Raw genomic sequence first — 17,364 nt, 5'->3', positions numbered from 1 at the left:
TTTTCGAAGTTATCGATTCTCCAGAGATTCACATTACTATTAAAATAGAAATAAAAATCAGTACATATTGATTACAATGAATTAAAATGGCAAATTGAGATGACTAAACTCATTACAATGCAATTTTCAACACTCTTCAATTAAACCATATGACCACATGGTTTTCCAAAAAAATTAGAAACAATAGCTCCATATAGTGAACTTAAATGAATAAATATTATTAATAATATAATACTTACATTGATATTAAATGATATTATCCAAAAAATAATAATAACTTGACTATTATTATGATTATTTGAAAAAATAAAAATAAATAAAAAATAAAATAAATAAAATAAATAAAAAATTAAATTAAATTAAATTAAAATTTAAAATTTAAAAATATATATAGATATAACCAACATCATTTTATTTTATTATATTGTCTTCAATTATATGTATTATTTGTCCTTTGTGGATTTCAATTCATTGTACTTTATGTTGAATATTTAATTAATGGGCTTTTAATTTTTGGTTCTTAACCTTTGGCCACTTATTTTATTGAATTTCCTTAGATTTTTGTTTTTAAGCACACCTTTTATCCACTGCAAAGTTGAAAAGAAGAATTCAAGGTTTTGGACCTTTTAAATAAATAAAAAATTGTTGAACAAAAATTCTCTGCTACACATCAAAGGTTTTACCGCTAAAATGCAAAATAAACAAACAAACAAAAAAATAGTTTCACATTTCATGGTGAAGGAACATCAACAAAGTTAATATTCTACACCATAGGAGATCTACAATAGGCAATAATAAAAACTATTGAAGGTCTAAATACCACATATTCAACAATATATCAAAGGAAGAATTAAAAATGACCTTCACAGGAACTATCTAAAAGAAGGGTTATGTTCACAAGGGTGGTATTCTCCACAATGGAAATTCACAAAGGAAGTCGAGTGACTGAAAGGATTAACCATCATTTCATTACTATATTTATAACTTACCCTCAAGATGACCAGGATTAGCTTTAACAAATACTATCAACATTATGTAGGATTAGCTTTAACAAATACTATCAACATTATGTAATTTTCAATTCAAGGAGGTGTTGTCATCAACATTGGATAATCAATTAATAAGTAAAATATACATGCTACCATTACTCTTGCACAACAAATATCAATCATGACATCTATAGTTGACTGACAAAGTATCGAAGTACATCGTTAAGATGACCTAAGTTAGCATAGTTGGATGTTGTTGATATTATTTCATAGTATGTCATCAAAGTGTCATAAACATAATAAACCTAAAGTTTATTGATGGAATATCAAAGGAGAATAATAAATTGAAATCCATGAAGAATATAATATATATAATTGAATAAGATATGATAAGGTGATGATAATAAAATACCGCAGAAAATTTTAAGGATTTGTATTTATCATAAAATATAAAAATCATGAGCAATCTTATTATTTTATAAAATGTTGATTATTTAAATCTAGATCTTTCTTAAATTCAAATCTATCCAACACTAAAATAAATCAAAATTTTTAATGTTTATTTTTGTCATTTAATTCTATGTCTTGTATTAATTCTTTTGCGTTTAAAAATTTACACATAAACAAATTTTGAAATATTTGATTTTTTTTAAGCGTTGTTACATTTTTTTTTTCAGAGAGAAATCCATATATATGGCCGAAGCCCTCAGATTACAATATGGCCGAAGCCAGTCAGAATACGGCCGAAGCCAGATTACATTGGCCGAAGCCAGACAGAGTACGGCCGAAGCCAACTGATTTTATGGCAAAGCCGTCACAATATCGCCGAAGCGAGGGGACCTCCGCAGGGATCGAACACGGCTGGGGGGAGCGAAAGCCATCCGCCCCAGCCGTCATATCATGCACGCCAGGTGCAAGCGTTGTTACATACATAGTATGTATATGTATTAATTCTTTCATGTTTACAAAATTTACACAAGCAAACAAACAAAAAATGAAATATATAATTTTTTTAAGTGTTGTTACATCAATTTTTTAAACATGAAAGAATTAATACACATACATAGTATGTATGTGTATTAATCCTTTCATGTTTAAAAAATTTACACAAAAACAAATTTTGAAATATTTAATTTTTTAAGTGTTGTTACATACATAGTATGTATGTGTGGTTATTTGGTTTTTATTTATTTTAATTTTGTATTAATTAAAATGTGGCTTATTTGTATTTTTTTATTTGCTTATTTGTTCATGACAACTTCCCCATACTAAATTATAAAGTATCTCCAAATATTTTTTTTTACTCAAATTTTTAAGAACTTAATATAATTTCTTGAAAAACTTTGACAATTTTAAGTTAAATATTAACCTAAATATATCTTAAACCCAATTTTGTTAAGCACGGATAAAGATCAAATTTATTAATGTGTATATTTTTTTATCATTTAATTTCAGGGCATGTATTAATTATTTCATATTAAAATAAATTACACATTAACAAATTTTAAAAGTTTAATTTTTTTAGATGTTGTTATATATATATATATATATATATATATATATATAAAATCTTATTTAATTGTGTTATTTAAAATGAAGCTGAAATATTTTAATGTAATATTATGTTTACTTGTTCATTCATTACAATTTCTCCCCAAAACAAAATACTTGGCTACTCACATATTTTTTTTAAATTCAAAATTTATATAATTTCTTGAAATTTTAAAGTTTTTTAGTTGAAATAATTTTCTTCCATAATCATTTTTGAGAGAAAATAAAAATAAAATTGTTTTTAGAATAATAAAATAAAATAAAAAATAACTAAATGACAATTTATGAGAACAACACATGAAATTTTCATAACACTCCACTTCCAGTATCATGACTTTTGAATTTTAACTTGAAACACACTAGTAATGTGGGGAACCCCTTATGGAAGTTCTTGCATGTGTTTCACTGAAAATGCATGAGCTCCCCCCATGGCTAATACCATGGCCAGTTTGTCCTTCATCTGTCCCTTTCCCTAATCGGTGAAAAGGATTTAAGTGAGAAAAGGTTATATCTCTAGCTCTCGAGATTAGGTAGATGTAAGTTTTATACCATCAGATAGAAGAGCTATCTAGCTTGTGCATATTCCTTGACTATATTTTTTACTCTCAAGCTGTGGAAATATCTCAATAGGTAGGTACAATTACTGAGTTATAGTGTGCAAGAATCTCAAGGTCAAAGAATCCAAAGTGCTAGCATAAAGGATCATCCCTAGAAGATGTAGTCAAAGTCATATTATTATTCCATACATATTGGACAGGTGGGATGAATTTGCAGGTTCAGCCTCATTTTAATTTTTCATGTGACTAGGGCATTGTAAGATAGCTACCAAAGACCTTTTCTTGATACAATAAAGGACACTACTATACTTTTAAGAGTATCTTGATTGTATGTGTGACAACCCCAACTCGAGTTTTCCTCATGAAAAGGCAATGTAATGTTTTTAATAAAAATACATTAAAATGGGTTGACTCTAAGGGACATAGATTCCAAAGTTGAGGAGGTGACTTGCTTGGGATATGAAAGGTTTCAGTGTGCAGGAAATCTGGACTGTTTGGGATAGCCATTAAAGGCTGGTTGGTGCATGTTTTAATGGACTGGTTACTTAATTAAAATGGGCTACAAAGAAATGTACACAAGCCCATGTGCTTGACAACCTTGACAAGGAAAGAGGACAAGAAAAATTACAGAGACTAGATTGGGCTAGGCATAAAGGACAAGGAGGGTAAATCCCAGTGCGACAAGGAAAAGCAGTAGAGAGAGAAAAGACAAGGTTCAACCTCATGGGCATGGCCACTCTCCTCAGTTGACTCATGTGAGAAAGGAACTAGTGGATCATTCCCTCATTCACGGATAGGAGGCAGAGCATCCATTCGAGTAGCATTCAGAAGGGGAGTAGAGTAGAGGAGAAGGAAGAGCATAGCAAGGAATCGCTAAAGATAATAGAAGAGAATTGAAGGGGATTGGTTCTCTAGAATCCTTGAAGCCTTGTAATAGTTTGGGTTCCCTGGAGGTTGTGGGTTGGGGTACTAGTCTTTGGATCCCTATAACAGCTTGGGTTCCCTAGAAGCTTTAGGTTGGGATACTAGTCTCTAGAGCTTTGTAACAGCTTGGGTTCCCTATAGGTTGTGGGTTGAGATAGAAATATTTGGAGCCCTATAACAGCTTCGGTTCCATGAAGGTTGTGGGTTGGTATACTAGTCTCTGGAGCCCTGTAAAATCTTGTGTTCCCTGGAGGCTATGGGTTGAGATAGAATCCCTGGAGCCTTGTAATAGCTTGGGTTCCCTAGAGGCTGTGGGTTGAGATAGAAATCTTTGGAGCCATGTAATAGCTTGGGATTCCCTGGAGGTTGTGGAATGGGATAGAATTTCGAGATCTCTATAAAATCTTGGGTTCCCTGATGATATGGGTTGAGATAGTAGTTCCTAGAGCCTTGGATTCCCTGTAGACCAATATTTGAGTTAATATCTGCATAGGTCATTCTAGAATATTTTTGCATTTATGTATTATGTTGTAGTGGATTTTGGACTTCATGGGAAGGAGGTGAATCCCTAGTACTACTCTTGAGGGTGGAGGTGGTGAACCTATGGATTCCTTGTGTAATGCTTCATACAGAAAGCAGTTGGTGGAATTGAGTAAAGAGGTGCTCTGGAGTCCTTGTTCCAACTGGAAACTGGTGTTTTAGTCCTTTGATCAAGTCCCTCAGTCTCTAGAATCTTGCTTGCAGGTGACAGTTGCAAGTAAGCTTAGTTGCAATTGTCTATAGTTGGGTGGAGAGTTGTAGTCCCAAACTCATTTTCCCAAACACTACAAGATAAGTTCTCTTATGTATCTGCATTGCCCATGAATATGTTTGCATTTCTAGATTGAAATGGTATGTGTAAATGAATTGAATTCCTATTGCATTTCCTATTTTGGCATAGTATTACAGAGAACAGTTTAGGACTACATTTTATCCTTAAGATTATAAATGGTAAAAGATGCAATGTCTATACATAATAAGTAGGATCATGTTACATTGATGTGTTGAAATGGTGATCTTGGGAAGGACATGGATGTGCTCTATTATGACGGAATAAATAACATATATTGTGAAGCCTTAAACGCATTAAAAAGAGATACAATATCTGAACCAAAAATATGACAAAGATTGGTGTTATCACCCTAAAATCTTTGTCTCTAAGCTTTGGAAAGTTGCCTTGTTTTTAGTCATAGTCTTATATGTTTTGAGTCATTTCATCACAATTAGTGTCATTCTCATTTACAAACCCTTCTTCTAGTCATGGTGTTAAAGGGTCTCTAGGTCATTTCATGCTTTAAGGGTTAGGTCATAAGGTTAGAAGTCTTTTAAGGTCATATCTCTTTTCCAAATAATGTTTGACAGCCTCATTCCATGTCCTAGAAGCCTCACCAGGTTTTTAGAAGTCATATCTCACATCATTTTGGAGAAATTTTGAAACTAGCTATGAAATCACTGAACTAGGAGTTTTCGTAGCGCACTACGAAACCCCTGAAAAAGCATGTTTCAGCATTAAAAACTCTGCTTTCTACGTTTACTAGTCAACTTCCAGAAGGGGTCCTAAGCAGCTGAGAACTCAATTTTGAAAACTGAAAGCGGATTTTCTTCCTAACATACCAAAATAGAAAAACCTCTTTCAGTTTCTTCAAATTCGTTCTGAGGTGGGAGGAATTTATGGTTAAACTTGCACTACGAAACTGCTAAAAGTCAAGCTTTGTCTTCTAGTTTTAGTAGTCTTTTTCAAGATCAGTTTTTGGTCACAGGAAAAAGTATTTTTGAATTCTGAAGGAGGTTTCTATTCATCAATTCTCCAGCTACAATAATCTATCTCACTTTCTTCACAATTTTTTTCAGTTGGGAGATAATAAGCTTTCTTTGAAACCCAAATTTCAGAGAACGGATTTTTCCTGTTTGACACATGTTTTTCAAGGACCGATTCTGGACAGTTGGAGAAGTTTTTTAAAAAACCAAGAGATTTTTTTGTTCTAGACAGCATGGAATACAAAAACCTCCTTCAGTTTCTAAAAATGTTTCATGGATGAGGAGATAAAGGCTCTGTCCCACGTGCCATTTTCAAGGATCCTAAACCTATAAACAGGGAAACATGTTCCCTAATTTCTAGGGTTTGTCTTCAGCAGTCAGATGACCACGTGGGATGCTTCATCAAATTCGACTTCTTGAGGCTGAAATTTGTCAAAAATGATTTAAATCCTTAGATAAGGTTGTTGTAATCATGATAAGGAGTTACACTCCTAGTTGTATTAGGTCTCTAGGACTGCTAGTTAGGTGTCATTTGCATTCAATAGTTAGTTTTAAGTATCAATAGGTGTCATAGTAGGATGAATTCGAATTCCCCTCATGCTGGACGAGGAATATCAGTTATGTAAAGGGATCTATATATAGAAGAAGATCTAATGTACAAAGGGTTGGAAATTTTCAGAGAAAAACTCATATTGTGCCATTGTAGAAGATTATGTTTTTATGAATGCGGACTTTGGCTTTACTTCTCAGGATTCAGAAAGAGTTCAATGGTGCAATGGTGGCTTGTTTATGTTTGTCCTTATCTCCTTATTTGCAGTAGTATGAATGTATGATACTTAGAATTCATTGGTTATGCTCTAACTTCCTTCATACATTTGTAGACTGTGTTTTCCTTTATGTTATTGATGTACCCTTCATATATTGAATTCTAGATGCCCTGACTTCCATGTAAAGTTACTTTTATTGTCATACTGAAGCATTTCTTGACTCCATAAGCCCAATGGATGCTTACTGATCATGTTCAACCATTCATATTTCTTCACTTGTTTCGTAGAGTTAGCCATCTAATTCATTATCAAAAATCTTTAATCTTGTGAGAGAGCCCTCTCAGTTTGGGGAGGCTAAGCCTCAGCCAAAAGTTGGTTTGAAATAGTTACTCAAGGTCTACCTGATTAGCAGCCTATCAGGGGTTGGATTTTGTGATAACAATTGGCATAAGAACCTCTCTTATTAATTAAAAATGGCTACATTGAGGATGCATGTGTTAATATGGTCGTCCACACATATATAGACATAAGAGTATACATATAGTGGTTATAAGCATGTGCTTTAATTCAGAGGCATTGTGTTGATGCGGAGGAATCGCTCCTCTTTTAAAAATAATGACCCGTGACCTTATATCAAGGGTTTCCTTAGCCTTTCATTTTGAGTAGCAGGTACTCCTACTCCATCGATGTTGTTAGCGAATCACCTCAAGTTGGACACCCTTTTTGGTGCCATGTCTTAGGGCCAAATTCCTTGGAGGTCTTCAACAAGAGCCACAGTGTAATTGGTGGAGGCGTTGCAAGCTATGGCGCTACTAGGAACCATTAGAGGCCTCACAGCCATGCATTTCCAGTAGCCCACATCCTCGCCCTAACGGAACTGATGTTGGGGACCGCATGTTCCTACTAATAACCAAATGCCCCAGAAACCCTTGAGTGTCTCCATATAGTCGCTTACAAGCTTGCTTTGGAGCATGGAAACATGGTGTATGGCAGGAGAGGTGAAGCCCCTTCAAGAGTTCATTATAAGTCTTTAGAAGTGAGCGGCCAATAAATCACCATTGTGGGCATGCGTGGAATTCCTTGTCCAAGAATGATGAATACCGAGGGGCCAGGAACTTGTTGGAGTGGCTTCATCCTAAGCTCAAGAGGGGTAGCGCCTATAGGTGTTTTAGTAAACCACCACTGTCGTTATGGGATGTTGTTTCAAATCTTGAAGTTTGCAGAACCAACGTGGACGAGCCATGGCCAAATGGACCAACGGAAGACTATAGATGCAGAGAAGGGACCGAGCTCAGTTTAGAACCATTTATACCAAAACGGGTGGGTCGCTCAGAGTCTAAAATCCCTCTCTATCTGCGTCATGATGGAGGTAAAGTATGTGTAGTGTCGTTGTGAAGGAGGGTTGAGACTTAGCTTTATGATAAAATTGGCTAATATTATGCCTTGAATGGGAGGAACCCTAGTCATGCACACTTGGTATTGGTGTGCTCAAATTTCCCTTTGTCGTGATTGGACAAAGAAATTTGACGTGGCCCAGAGCTTTTAACTCGGTAGTTTAAGTTGTGACACACAAAGAATCGATAGGGATGACATCAGTCGGGATGCATTGGAAGACATGCAAGCCTGGCGGGTTCCATTATTAGTTGGGATTAGTACCCACAGGACAGCTAATCCCTGAGGCTATGTCTCAGAAGTTTATTTTTGCATCACAAGGAGGTAGGAAAGGATTACATGGCACCTGGACAACTAGGCCAACAACCATAAATGGAGGAGAGAAATCCTATTGGTGGAGGCAGATCCTACTATATATCTCATCATGTTGGAAATACTGAGAGGGGGGAGTGAATCAGTATTTCTTTTTCAACTATTATTTTACCAGTTTAAAACATTTATATTCAGAACACAAGATGAACAACAAGTATCAATGCTTTTATTAATATAATCCTTGCAATAAAATAGATACAATATAATAATATATAAATGGTTGCAATCATTTTCCAAGCACCAACTTGGACTTTTGTGAGGCTCCAACCTCCAAAGCTCCAACTCTGTTTCGCCAAGGCAACAATCTTGGACTTAGGAGCACCAACTCCCAAGGACTTCAATCCTTCCAGTTCTTGAGACACCAGTCCCAAGGACACCAATTCTTCCTACTTCTGAGGCATCAACCACAAGGACCCCAATCCCCAATCCTTCTTACTTCTAAGGCACCAACCCTAAGGGTTCCAACCCAATCTTGTCAAAGCATGTTTGATAGTAATGTTCTGCTCTCAGAACTCTTATTTACTGAGTTATGTATGTTTACAGCTTCACTGTAGTCTTCATGCTACTACATCAATGACAATCAGCTTTCGTATGAAGGATTCTTTACAACTCTTCATACTATCCACACAGAGTCTCCAATAGCCTTCATGACCTTTGATAATGTCTCCACACAGCTTTAGTGAGTCCACTATTAGCTACACTAAGCTCTGCATAAGAACCAACTTTCTGTTCAAGCATTTGTTCTCACTGTCACAATAACTGCTTCAGCATGACTGCTTCTCTGTTGGCTACTTCTCCCCTTCGAATGCCTCCTGTCCTGTTGGTCCTTTGGCCCTTTTCTATTCTGTTGGACCCTACATCTACCTCTGTTTCCTCCAGCCTTTTCAACTACATTCAACTTTGCATGTTCTCTATTTCTGTATCTTCCTGATGCCTCTAACCATCAATTTCCTCTTTCCGCTGGCTCTTTGGCTTCCTCCTCGGTCGTTGTAGTTTCCTTTGCCTCGCTTGATCCTTCAGCTTCCCTCCTTGGTCGTTGTAGTTTCCTCTACCTACTCAGATTAGCCACTGCTTCAAGGACACGTTAATACAGAAGAGCAGACCGTATTACAAAGGAAATGATTTATAAACTAATATCAGAGAGAGCCCTTTTCTTTTCTTTTAATAAGGTTCATACATAGGAATTTACTGTTAGTGGAGAGAGTGTACCAATCAGGACAGACCCACATGCCACGTCCCAATCACAATCGCAATCGACTTTCGTTTAGGCCTTTTGAACTATCGGGAGCATTTCTTATGCATTTTGGCCTTCAAAAACCCCACGCAATACAGATATTCAAATACACAGGAATATATGAAAAAATGACCGAAACGCTAAAGGCTGGACTTCAAATTTATTACGCCCACATTTATAACTTTATCGGGACTGCTACATATATCGCAATCGGCAGTCGCAGCTTCCTGATGGCCGATGGCCGATTCACCTATGGATGTGATATGATATTAAGCCAAATTGTAATGTTGCATCAGGTCCGCAACATATATTGCAATCGGTGCTTTCAGGGGTGAAACCCCTTTGTATTATTGTGATGGGCGGATGCGATATAACATTAAACAATTCCATAATTTTGTTGTCGGGTCTGCACATATATGTCGTTGTCGGGGATTTCGGGTAGTGGCTCGATGTAGAACCCGCTAATTACAATATCGCCGATATATATATATATATTTTCCACCTCTGTACTCCAATATATATATATATATATATATATATATATTTCTGCCTCCGATAGTGTATATCGATATACCTATGTTTTCTGCCTCCGATAGTGTAAATTGCCTTTATGTATAGGTTTTCAATATAACTATGTCTTCCACCTCCGATAGTGTAAATTGCCTTTATGTACAGGTTTTCGATATAACTATGTCTTCTGCCTCTGATAGTTTAAATTGCACATATATGCTATATGTTGCTCCGCCTGTATTTGCATGCATATAACTCTTTTGTGGCATATATTGCTCCCGATAGTGTATTCTTTGACATACTTTGCTTCGATAGCTCCCTATAGTGTATTCTTTGACATACTTTGCTCTGATAGCTCCCGATAGTGTATTCTTTGGCATCCATCACTTCGATAGCTCTGTTTTTCTCCTCTGATGGCTCTGTTTGCTTCCTCCGATATGTTCTTCTTTGGTATATATATATATATATATATATATATATATATATATATATATATATATATATATATATATATATATATATATATATATATATATATATATATGACATATATATATGGCTCCTCCTGTAGCTCCGATAGTTGTTTTGCCTCCTCTGGCATGTTAACTCCTCTTTTGATCACTTCTTCCTCTCGGTTCTTCTTGGGCATGTATTACATGCAATGCTCCTCCGATGTGGCTCCTCTTGCTCCAATGTCTTTCTTTTGCTTTGCAATGTCTTTCAATGACCTTCTCTGATAATAAACTCTTACTCATGGCTTGCCTTTTCCTGATGGCCTTGCTCCTGTTTCTTCATGGATCTACTCTGCTTCCCCTTGGCTTCATATCATCATCTAGTATCTAGAATATTTCCATATGACATCAATGACAACCTAGGTCAACAATCTCCCCTTTTGTTATTGATGGAAATATTCTTCTTCTCTCCCCCTTTGACATCAATGGCAAAGGAGTGCTCTGGGACTCCCCCTATCGAACTGCTTTTGTTCTTCATGAATGGTAGATCTTCATGGGTCTGTGACTCCCCCTGTCATAGTGCTCTTCTTTTTACTCAAGATAGATTATGCTTTATCATCAATTTGCATATTATTCCCTCTTCATGTCTCAGAACTACTTTATCATGGCTTCGACAATGCTTAAAGATGCTCTACTTCAATGCTTTCAATCATATTGCAAATAGCCATACACCAAGTGTCCAAGTACAGGATTTTTATGCTTCAATCCATATTGTTGTCTCCACAGTCATAATTGAGAGGCCTTCATAGTCTGAATCAAGAGAGAATGCCACTGAAATTTTCTTTCTTGTTATCTTTCTTCAGATCCGAGTTCCTTTGTGTTTTTGTGCTTCTCCTTAAGTCACTGCCATCGAGTGTTCAACATCATTTCATTTGGATGAAATGGTGAGAAGTTGTGCCTCACTGTTGCTATATAGCTTAATACTATATTGCGTCTAGCAATTTTCCCTTTAATTCTATTATAACCCTCATATAATGGAAATATACCCAAACACACGAGAACTTGCATTTTCCACTTTTCCATAGCCTTGGTGCGCTTATCGATGCTTACCTTTTTCCAAATCAATCCTCCACGTAGATCCTACCATCCCATCCGATGGTTGATATTACACCCGACCAACAAAGTTGCTCAGTGATCCTGCACCATAGATCAAAACCGTGTTTGATCCAACACTCGACAACGATATCGGGTGAGCTATATGCATGAGGATTACCCGCCCGATAAGGTGGTTTCCTCTCTCCTTCTCCTGCCACATGTCGGTCGATGAATGGTATCGGGTGATCAGCCCTAAATACCACTTACAGCCTTGAGTCCACCCGAAAACCGCTGCCACTATTACAAACCCGCCAGTTAGCTGTTGAACGCGGATACGATGTCATATTAAGGATTGTTGCTATATTTTCTAAGTGACCAATATTAGCATAAGTTATATTTGACTACACAACATTCTCCTTTCTATGAGCCATATTTTCCTTGTGTTCTTGTACATATCTCTGCAAGTTATTTCCACTAGCATATTTAGACATCCAGTCTGTGACTATCTTTAAAATACATTTGCTGATTTGCATATTCATGCAATGCTTCAGTTTTGTTCTATGTTGCCAGCTGCTCTTACTTCAAACTCCATTCCAGATGTATCTGTTTGCTTGAAGATTGCCTCTATTTGTGTCCATAATTTACTTGTTCTCGCATTAAATCCTTGAGTCAAGACATTTAACATCTGTAATATCAACACCATAGTTATTTGCCCTATTTCTCTAGTATTCGATGACCTTCTTTGTTGCTCCAGATACTACTTAGTGATTAAGTGGAAAGCATATTCAACAATAGTCCAAAGAATGGTTACAATATCACATTCTTCCATGGAGTATTCTTGAGAAATTATCTTTATCAAAGAATGATTGTTAATATAGTTCAGCAAGGATTTTATAAGGACCCTTTCACTAATAGCTTCTGCAATAAAGATCAAGAATAACAGGCTCTCCCTAACTGTATGCATCATCTTTTTTGGCAGAGTCTTCCCATAAAATGCTTAGATTGTCAAAATTCAGGCCAACGACATGTGTTGTTGACTAGAGAGTTCAAGGGACTTTCTGATTGTAATTGCTTCCTTCTCCATACTTGTGCAACTTTCTTCTTTTGACTGGTTCTAGCTTGTGTAAGAGCCCAAGTTAAGTTACAATCACGTGCCATATGACCAATGTTATGACACTTGAAGCATTTTACATTGTTCATGAATAAGAATTCATGATTTCTTCCTGCAAAATTGTTTCTTGGAGATTGTTGGGGGCCATAATATCTATCTTTACGAGATAGTTGGGGACCATAACATCTATCTTTGTGATATGCTTTACAATATTTTGCCATGTGACCAAAGTTTGTACAAGAATAACAATAACTAAAAAATGAACTTTGGTACTTGGGAGACGGATATTTCCTTGAGGTACTTCTGAAGCCTTTCTGCTTTGAGATCCTTTGATGATAACCATTGCCTCTTGCATCTTTGACATCATCTACATTTCTTCTTGGAGCAGGATTTATTCCATTGTAGCCTTGATGTTTCTCCTTGCCTTTGCTGGAATTGGGAGCATCACCATTTCTTTCTGGCTTCTTCACATCCCTTTTGTTTGAAGCATTATCATTCTTGTTTGAGGATTCACCAGCATACCCGAGACCTGATTTATCAAATGGACATCTATGATAGCTGAGCATGTCATCCAAGGCCTGAGAGCTCTTCAATATTTTGTTCATCCCTTAAGGGAGATGATATCTGACTTCATTTTGAATATTTCTTCATCCTTTGCTTTTAGTTGACATATCATGGTGTTTATTTCCTTTCCTGCTTCATTAACCTATCCTTCTATGACTTCCAATGCTTCCATTGTCTCCTCGGCTCCTTGTGCTTGTTTCCTTGGTTCTCGTAGTTGAGATTTGAGAGAGGAGACCTCTACCTTGTACTAACCAATCTCTTCTTCGAGTTTTTTCAAGCTCTTGTGCCTTTGTTCAAGTTGACTTGACAAGGTATCTTCCCGTTTCTTTGCTTTATCCAATTGATTTATCATGGATATGACTTCTTCATGATGCTTTCTTTTGCTTTGATGAAATTCCTTCTTAAGCTTGGCAAGCTCTTCATCCCTTTCTTGTACTTGAAGCTTGACAAGGTCAACTTTCTCCCTTGTTTGATCTTGGTCACCAGCTAGTGCTATCTTTTTAAGTTCCCCATTTTCCTTTTTCAAATTGTTAATCTCTTCCATGGCAGCCATAAGTTGAGTGAGGATATCTTCTACAAAATCTTTTTCATTCTCTTCATCTTCTAGGTTTGCTTTAGCCTTGATCTCATCATTCTCATTTTCAACTTCTATGATGGGTTCTTGATTTCCATCATCTTCTTGACTGATGGTCATGGTCAATGCTCCTTTTGAGTGAAGGTCATGAAGTTTGTCCCATATACCCTTTGTTGATGAATATTTTCCTAGATTGTTCTTTATAGAATCAGGTAGTCAATTCAAGATTGCCTTCATTGCTTTTGCATTGTACTCCTTGGATTCTCCATCCATACTGCTATCATCAATCACTGATTTCCAGATTTCAATGCCTTGAATCTGTAAGAAATTCCTCATTCTTGCTTCCCATATATCAAAGTTCCTATTTAACCATGGAGCCTCCTCAAATTGATTGTCTTCTATTTTAGTGGTAGAGGGAGACACATCCTTAGGAGGATTGGAGACTTTCTTCCTTGACTTCGCCATTTGTGTTCTAAAGATCAACCTTCAACCTGTTAGGCTTTGAATGAAGGTTATTGGCTCTGATACCAATTGTTGTAAATATTGAGGGGGGGTGAACCAATATTTCTTTTTCAACTATTATTTTACCAATTTAAAACATTTATATTTAGAACACAACATGGAAAACAAGTATCAATGCTTTTATTAATATAATCCTTGAAATAAAATAGATACAATATATAAACGGTTGTAATTAGTTGCCAAGCACCAACTTGGACTTTTGTGAGGCTCCAACCTCCAAAGCTCCAACCATGTTTCGCCAAGGCAACAATCTTTGACTTAGGAGCACCAACTCCCAAGGACTTCAATCCTTCCAGTTCCTGAGACACCAGTCCCAAGGACACAAATTCTTCCTACTTATGAGGCATCAACCCCAAGGACTCCAATCCTTCTTACTTCTGAGGCACCAACCCCAAGGGTTCCGACCCAATATTGTCAAAGCATGTTTGATAGTAATGTTTTGCTCTCAAAACTCTTCTTTACTGAGTTCTGTCTATTTACAAATTCAATGTGGTCTTCATGCTACGGCATCAATGACAACCATCTTTCTTATGAATGAGTCCTTACAACTCTTCATATTGTCCACAACAGAGTCTCCAATAGCCTTCATGAACTCTGATAATGTCTCCACATAGCTTTAGTGAGTCCACTATTAGCTGCACTAAGCTCTGCATAAGAACCAACTTTCTGTTCATGCATTTGTTCTCACTGTCACAGTAACTGCTTCAGCATGACTGCTTCTCTACTGGCTACTTCTCCCCTTTGAATGCCTCCTGTCCTGTTGGTCCTTTGGCCCTTTTCTGTTCTGCTAGACCCTACAGCTGCCTCTGTTTCCTCTAGCCTTTTCAACTACATTCAACTTTTCTTGTCCTCTGTTTTTGTATCTTCCTGATGCCTCTGACCATCGGTTTCCTCTTTCCTCTAGCTCTTTGGCTTCCTCCTCAGTCGCGGTAGTTTCCTTTGCCTCGCTTGATCCTTGAGCTTCCCTCCTTGGTCATTGTAGTTCCCTCTGCCTATTCGGATTAACCACTGCTTCACGGACACATTAATACAGAAGAGCATATCGTATTACAAAGGAAATGATGCTTATAAATAGATATCAGAGAGAGCCCTTTTTTTTCTTTTAATAACGTTCATACACAGGACTTTATTGTTAACGAAGAGACTGTACCAATCAAGATGAACCCACATGCCACGTCCCAATCGCAATCGCAATCGGCTTTCGTTCAGGCCTTCTGAACTATCGGGAGCGTTTCTTATAAATTTTGGCCTTTAAAAACCCCACGCAATACAAATATTCAAATACACAGGAATATATGAAAAAACGACCAAAACGCTAAAGGTCGGACTTCAAATTTATCATGCCCACTTTATAACTTTATCAAGTCTGATACATATATCGCAATTGGCAGTCGCAGCTTCCCGATGACCGATGACCAATTCACCTATGGATGTGATATGATATTAAGCCAAATTGTAATGTTGCATCGGGTCCGCAACATATATCACAATTAGCGCTTTTAGGGGTGACACCCCTTTGTATTATTGCAATGGATGGATGCGATATAACATTAAACTATTCCATAATGTTGTCGTCGGGTCTGCACATATCTGTCGCTGTCAGGGATTTCGGGTAGTGGCTCGATGTAGAACCCACCGATTACAATATCGCCGATATATATATATATATATATATATATATATATATATATATCCGCCTTTGTACTCTGATATATATAACTTTTACGCCTCCGATAGTGTAAATTAACTTTATGTATAGGTTTTCGATATAACTATGTCTTCCACCTCTGATAGTGTAAATTGCCTTTATGTATAGGTTTTCAATATAGCTATGTCTTCTGTCTCTGATAGTGTAAATTGCATATATATGTTATATGTTGCTCTGCCTGTATTCGCATGCATATATGGCCTCTGATAGTGTATTTTCATGCATATAACTCTTTTGTGGCAAATATTGCTCCCGATAGTGTATTCCGCCTCCTATAACTCTTTTGTGGCATATAACGCTCCCGATAGCGTATTCTTTGACATACTTTTCTCTGATAACTCTCAATAGTGTATTCTTTGACATACTTTGCTCTGATAGCTCCCGATAGTGTATTCTTTGGCATCCATTGCTCTGATAGCTCCGTTTTGCTCCTCTGATGGCTCTGTTTGCTTCCTCTAATATGTTCTTCTTTGGTATATATATATGACATATATATATATGGCTCCTCCTGTAGCTCCGATAGCTCTATTTTGCCTCCTCTGGCATGTTAACTCCTCTTTTGATGACTTCTTCCTCTCGGTTCTTCTTGAGCATGTATTATATGCAATGCTCCTCCGATGTGGCTCCTCTTGCTCCAATGTCTTTCTTTGGCTTTGAAATGTCTTTCAATGACCTTCTTTGATCACAGACTCTTACTCATGGCTTGGCTTTTCCTGATGGCCTTAATCATCTAGTATCTAGAATATTGCCATATTGACATCAATGACAACCTAGGTCAACACATCCCACATACCAAGAATATCATAAATAGAAAAGGAATCACTTGTAGCAGAGCACGAGATTATGTAAGTCTGGGACATGGTAGCAGATGCATGGCCCAATATTATTTGTTGGGGACAAACCCACTTAACATGTAATCTTGTTAGGTTCACCCCCTAACATTTGCAAGGTTGCAGGCGAAAGGGAGTAATGTGAGGAGCATGAGATGATGTGGCAGTGCCACCACACGTACCAATTAGACCAAGGGTCCTGCAAGGGTACGAACCACTGACCCACGTGTCCCAAAGGGCTGTTCTCAAAAGCTTGAGAGATGCATGAATAAGGAACATGCAGGATGGAAGTGTTGGGATGACATTGTATTGTAGCCACGTGGACCAATTGGAAGAGATGGCAGGTGAAAAGGGAATGGACCACATTTTCCATGATTAGGGGGGGTAGTCCCACATGACAGATCATCCCGATGGG

Source organism: Pinus tabuliformis, chromosome J (genome assembly GCF_031772625.1).
Source record: "Pinus tabuliformis cultivar Carrire ecotype Pingquan chromosome J, CPIR1, whole genome shotgun sequence".
NCBI classification, from domain to species: domain Eukaryota; kingdom Viridiplantae; phylum Streptophyta; class Pinopsida; order Pinales; family Pinaceae; genus Pinus; species Pinus tabuliformis.
This window is presented reverse-complemented; position numbering follows the sequence as displayed.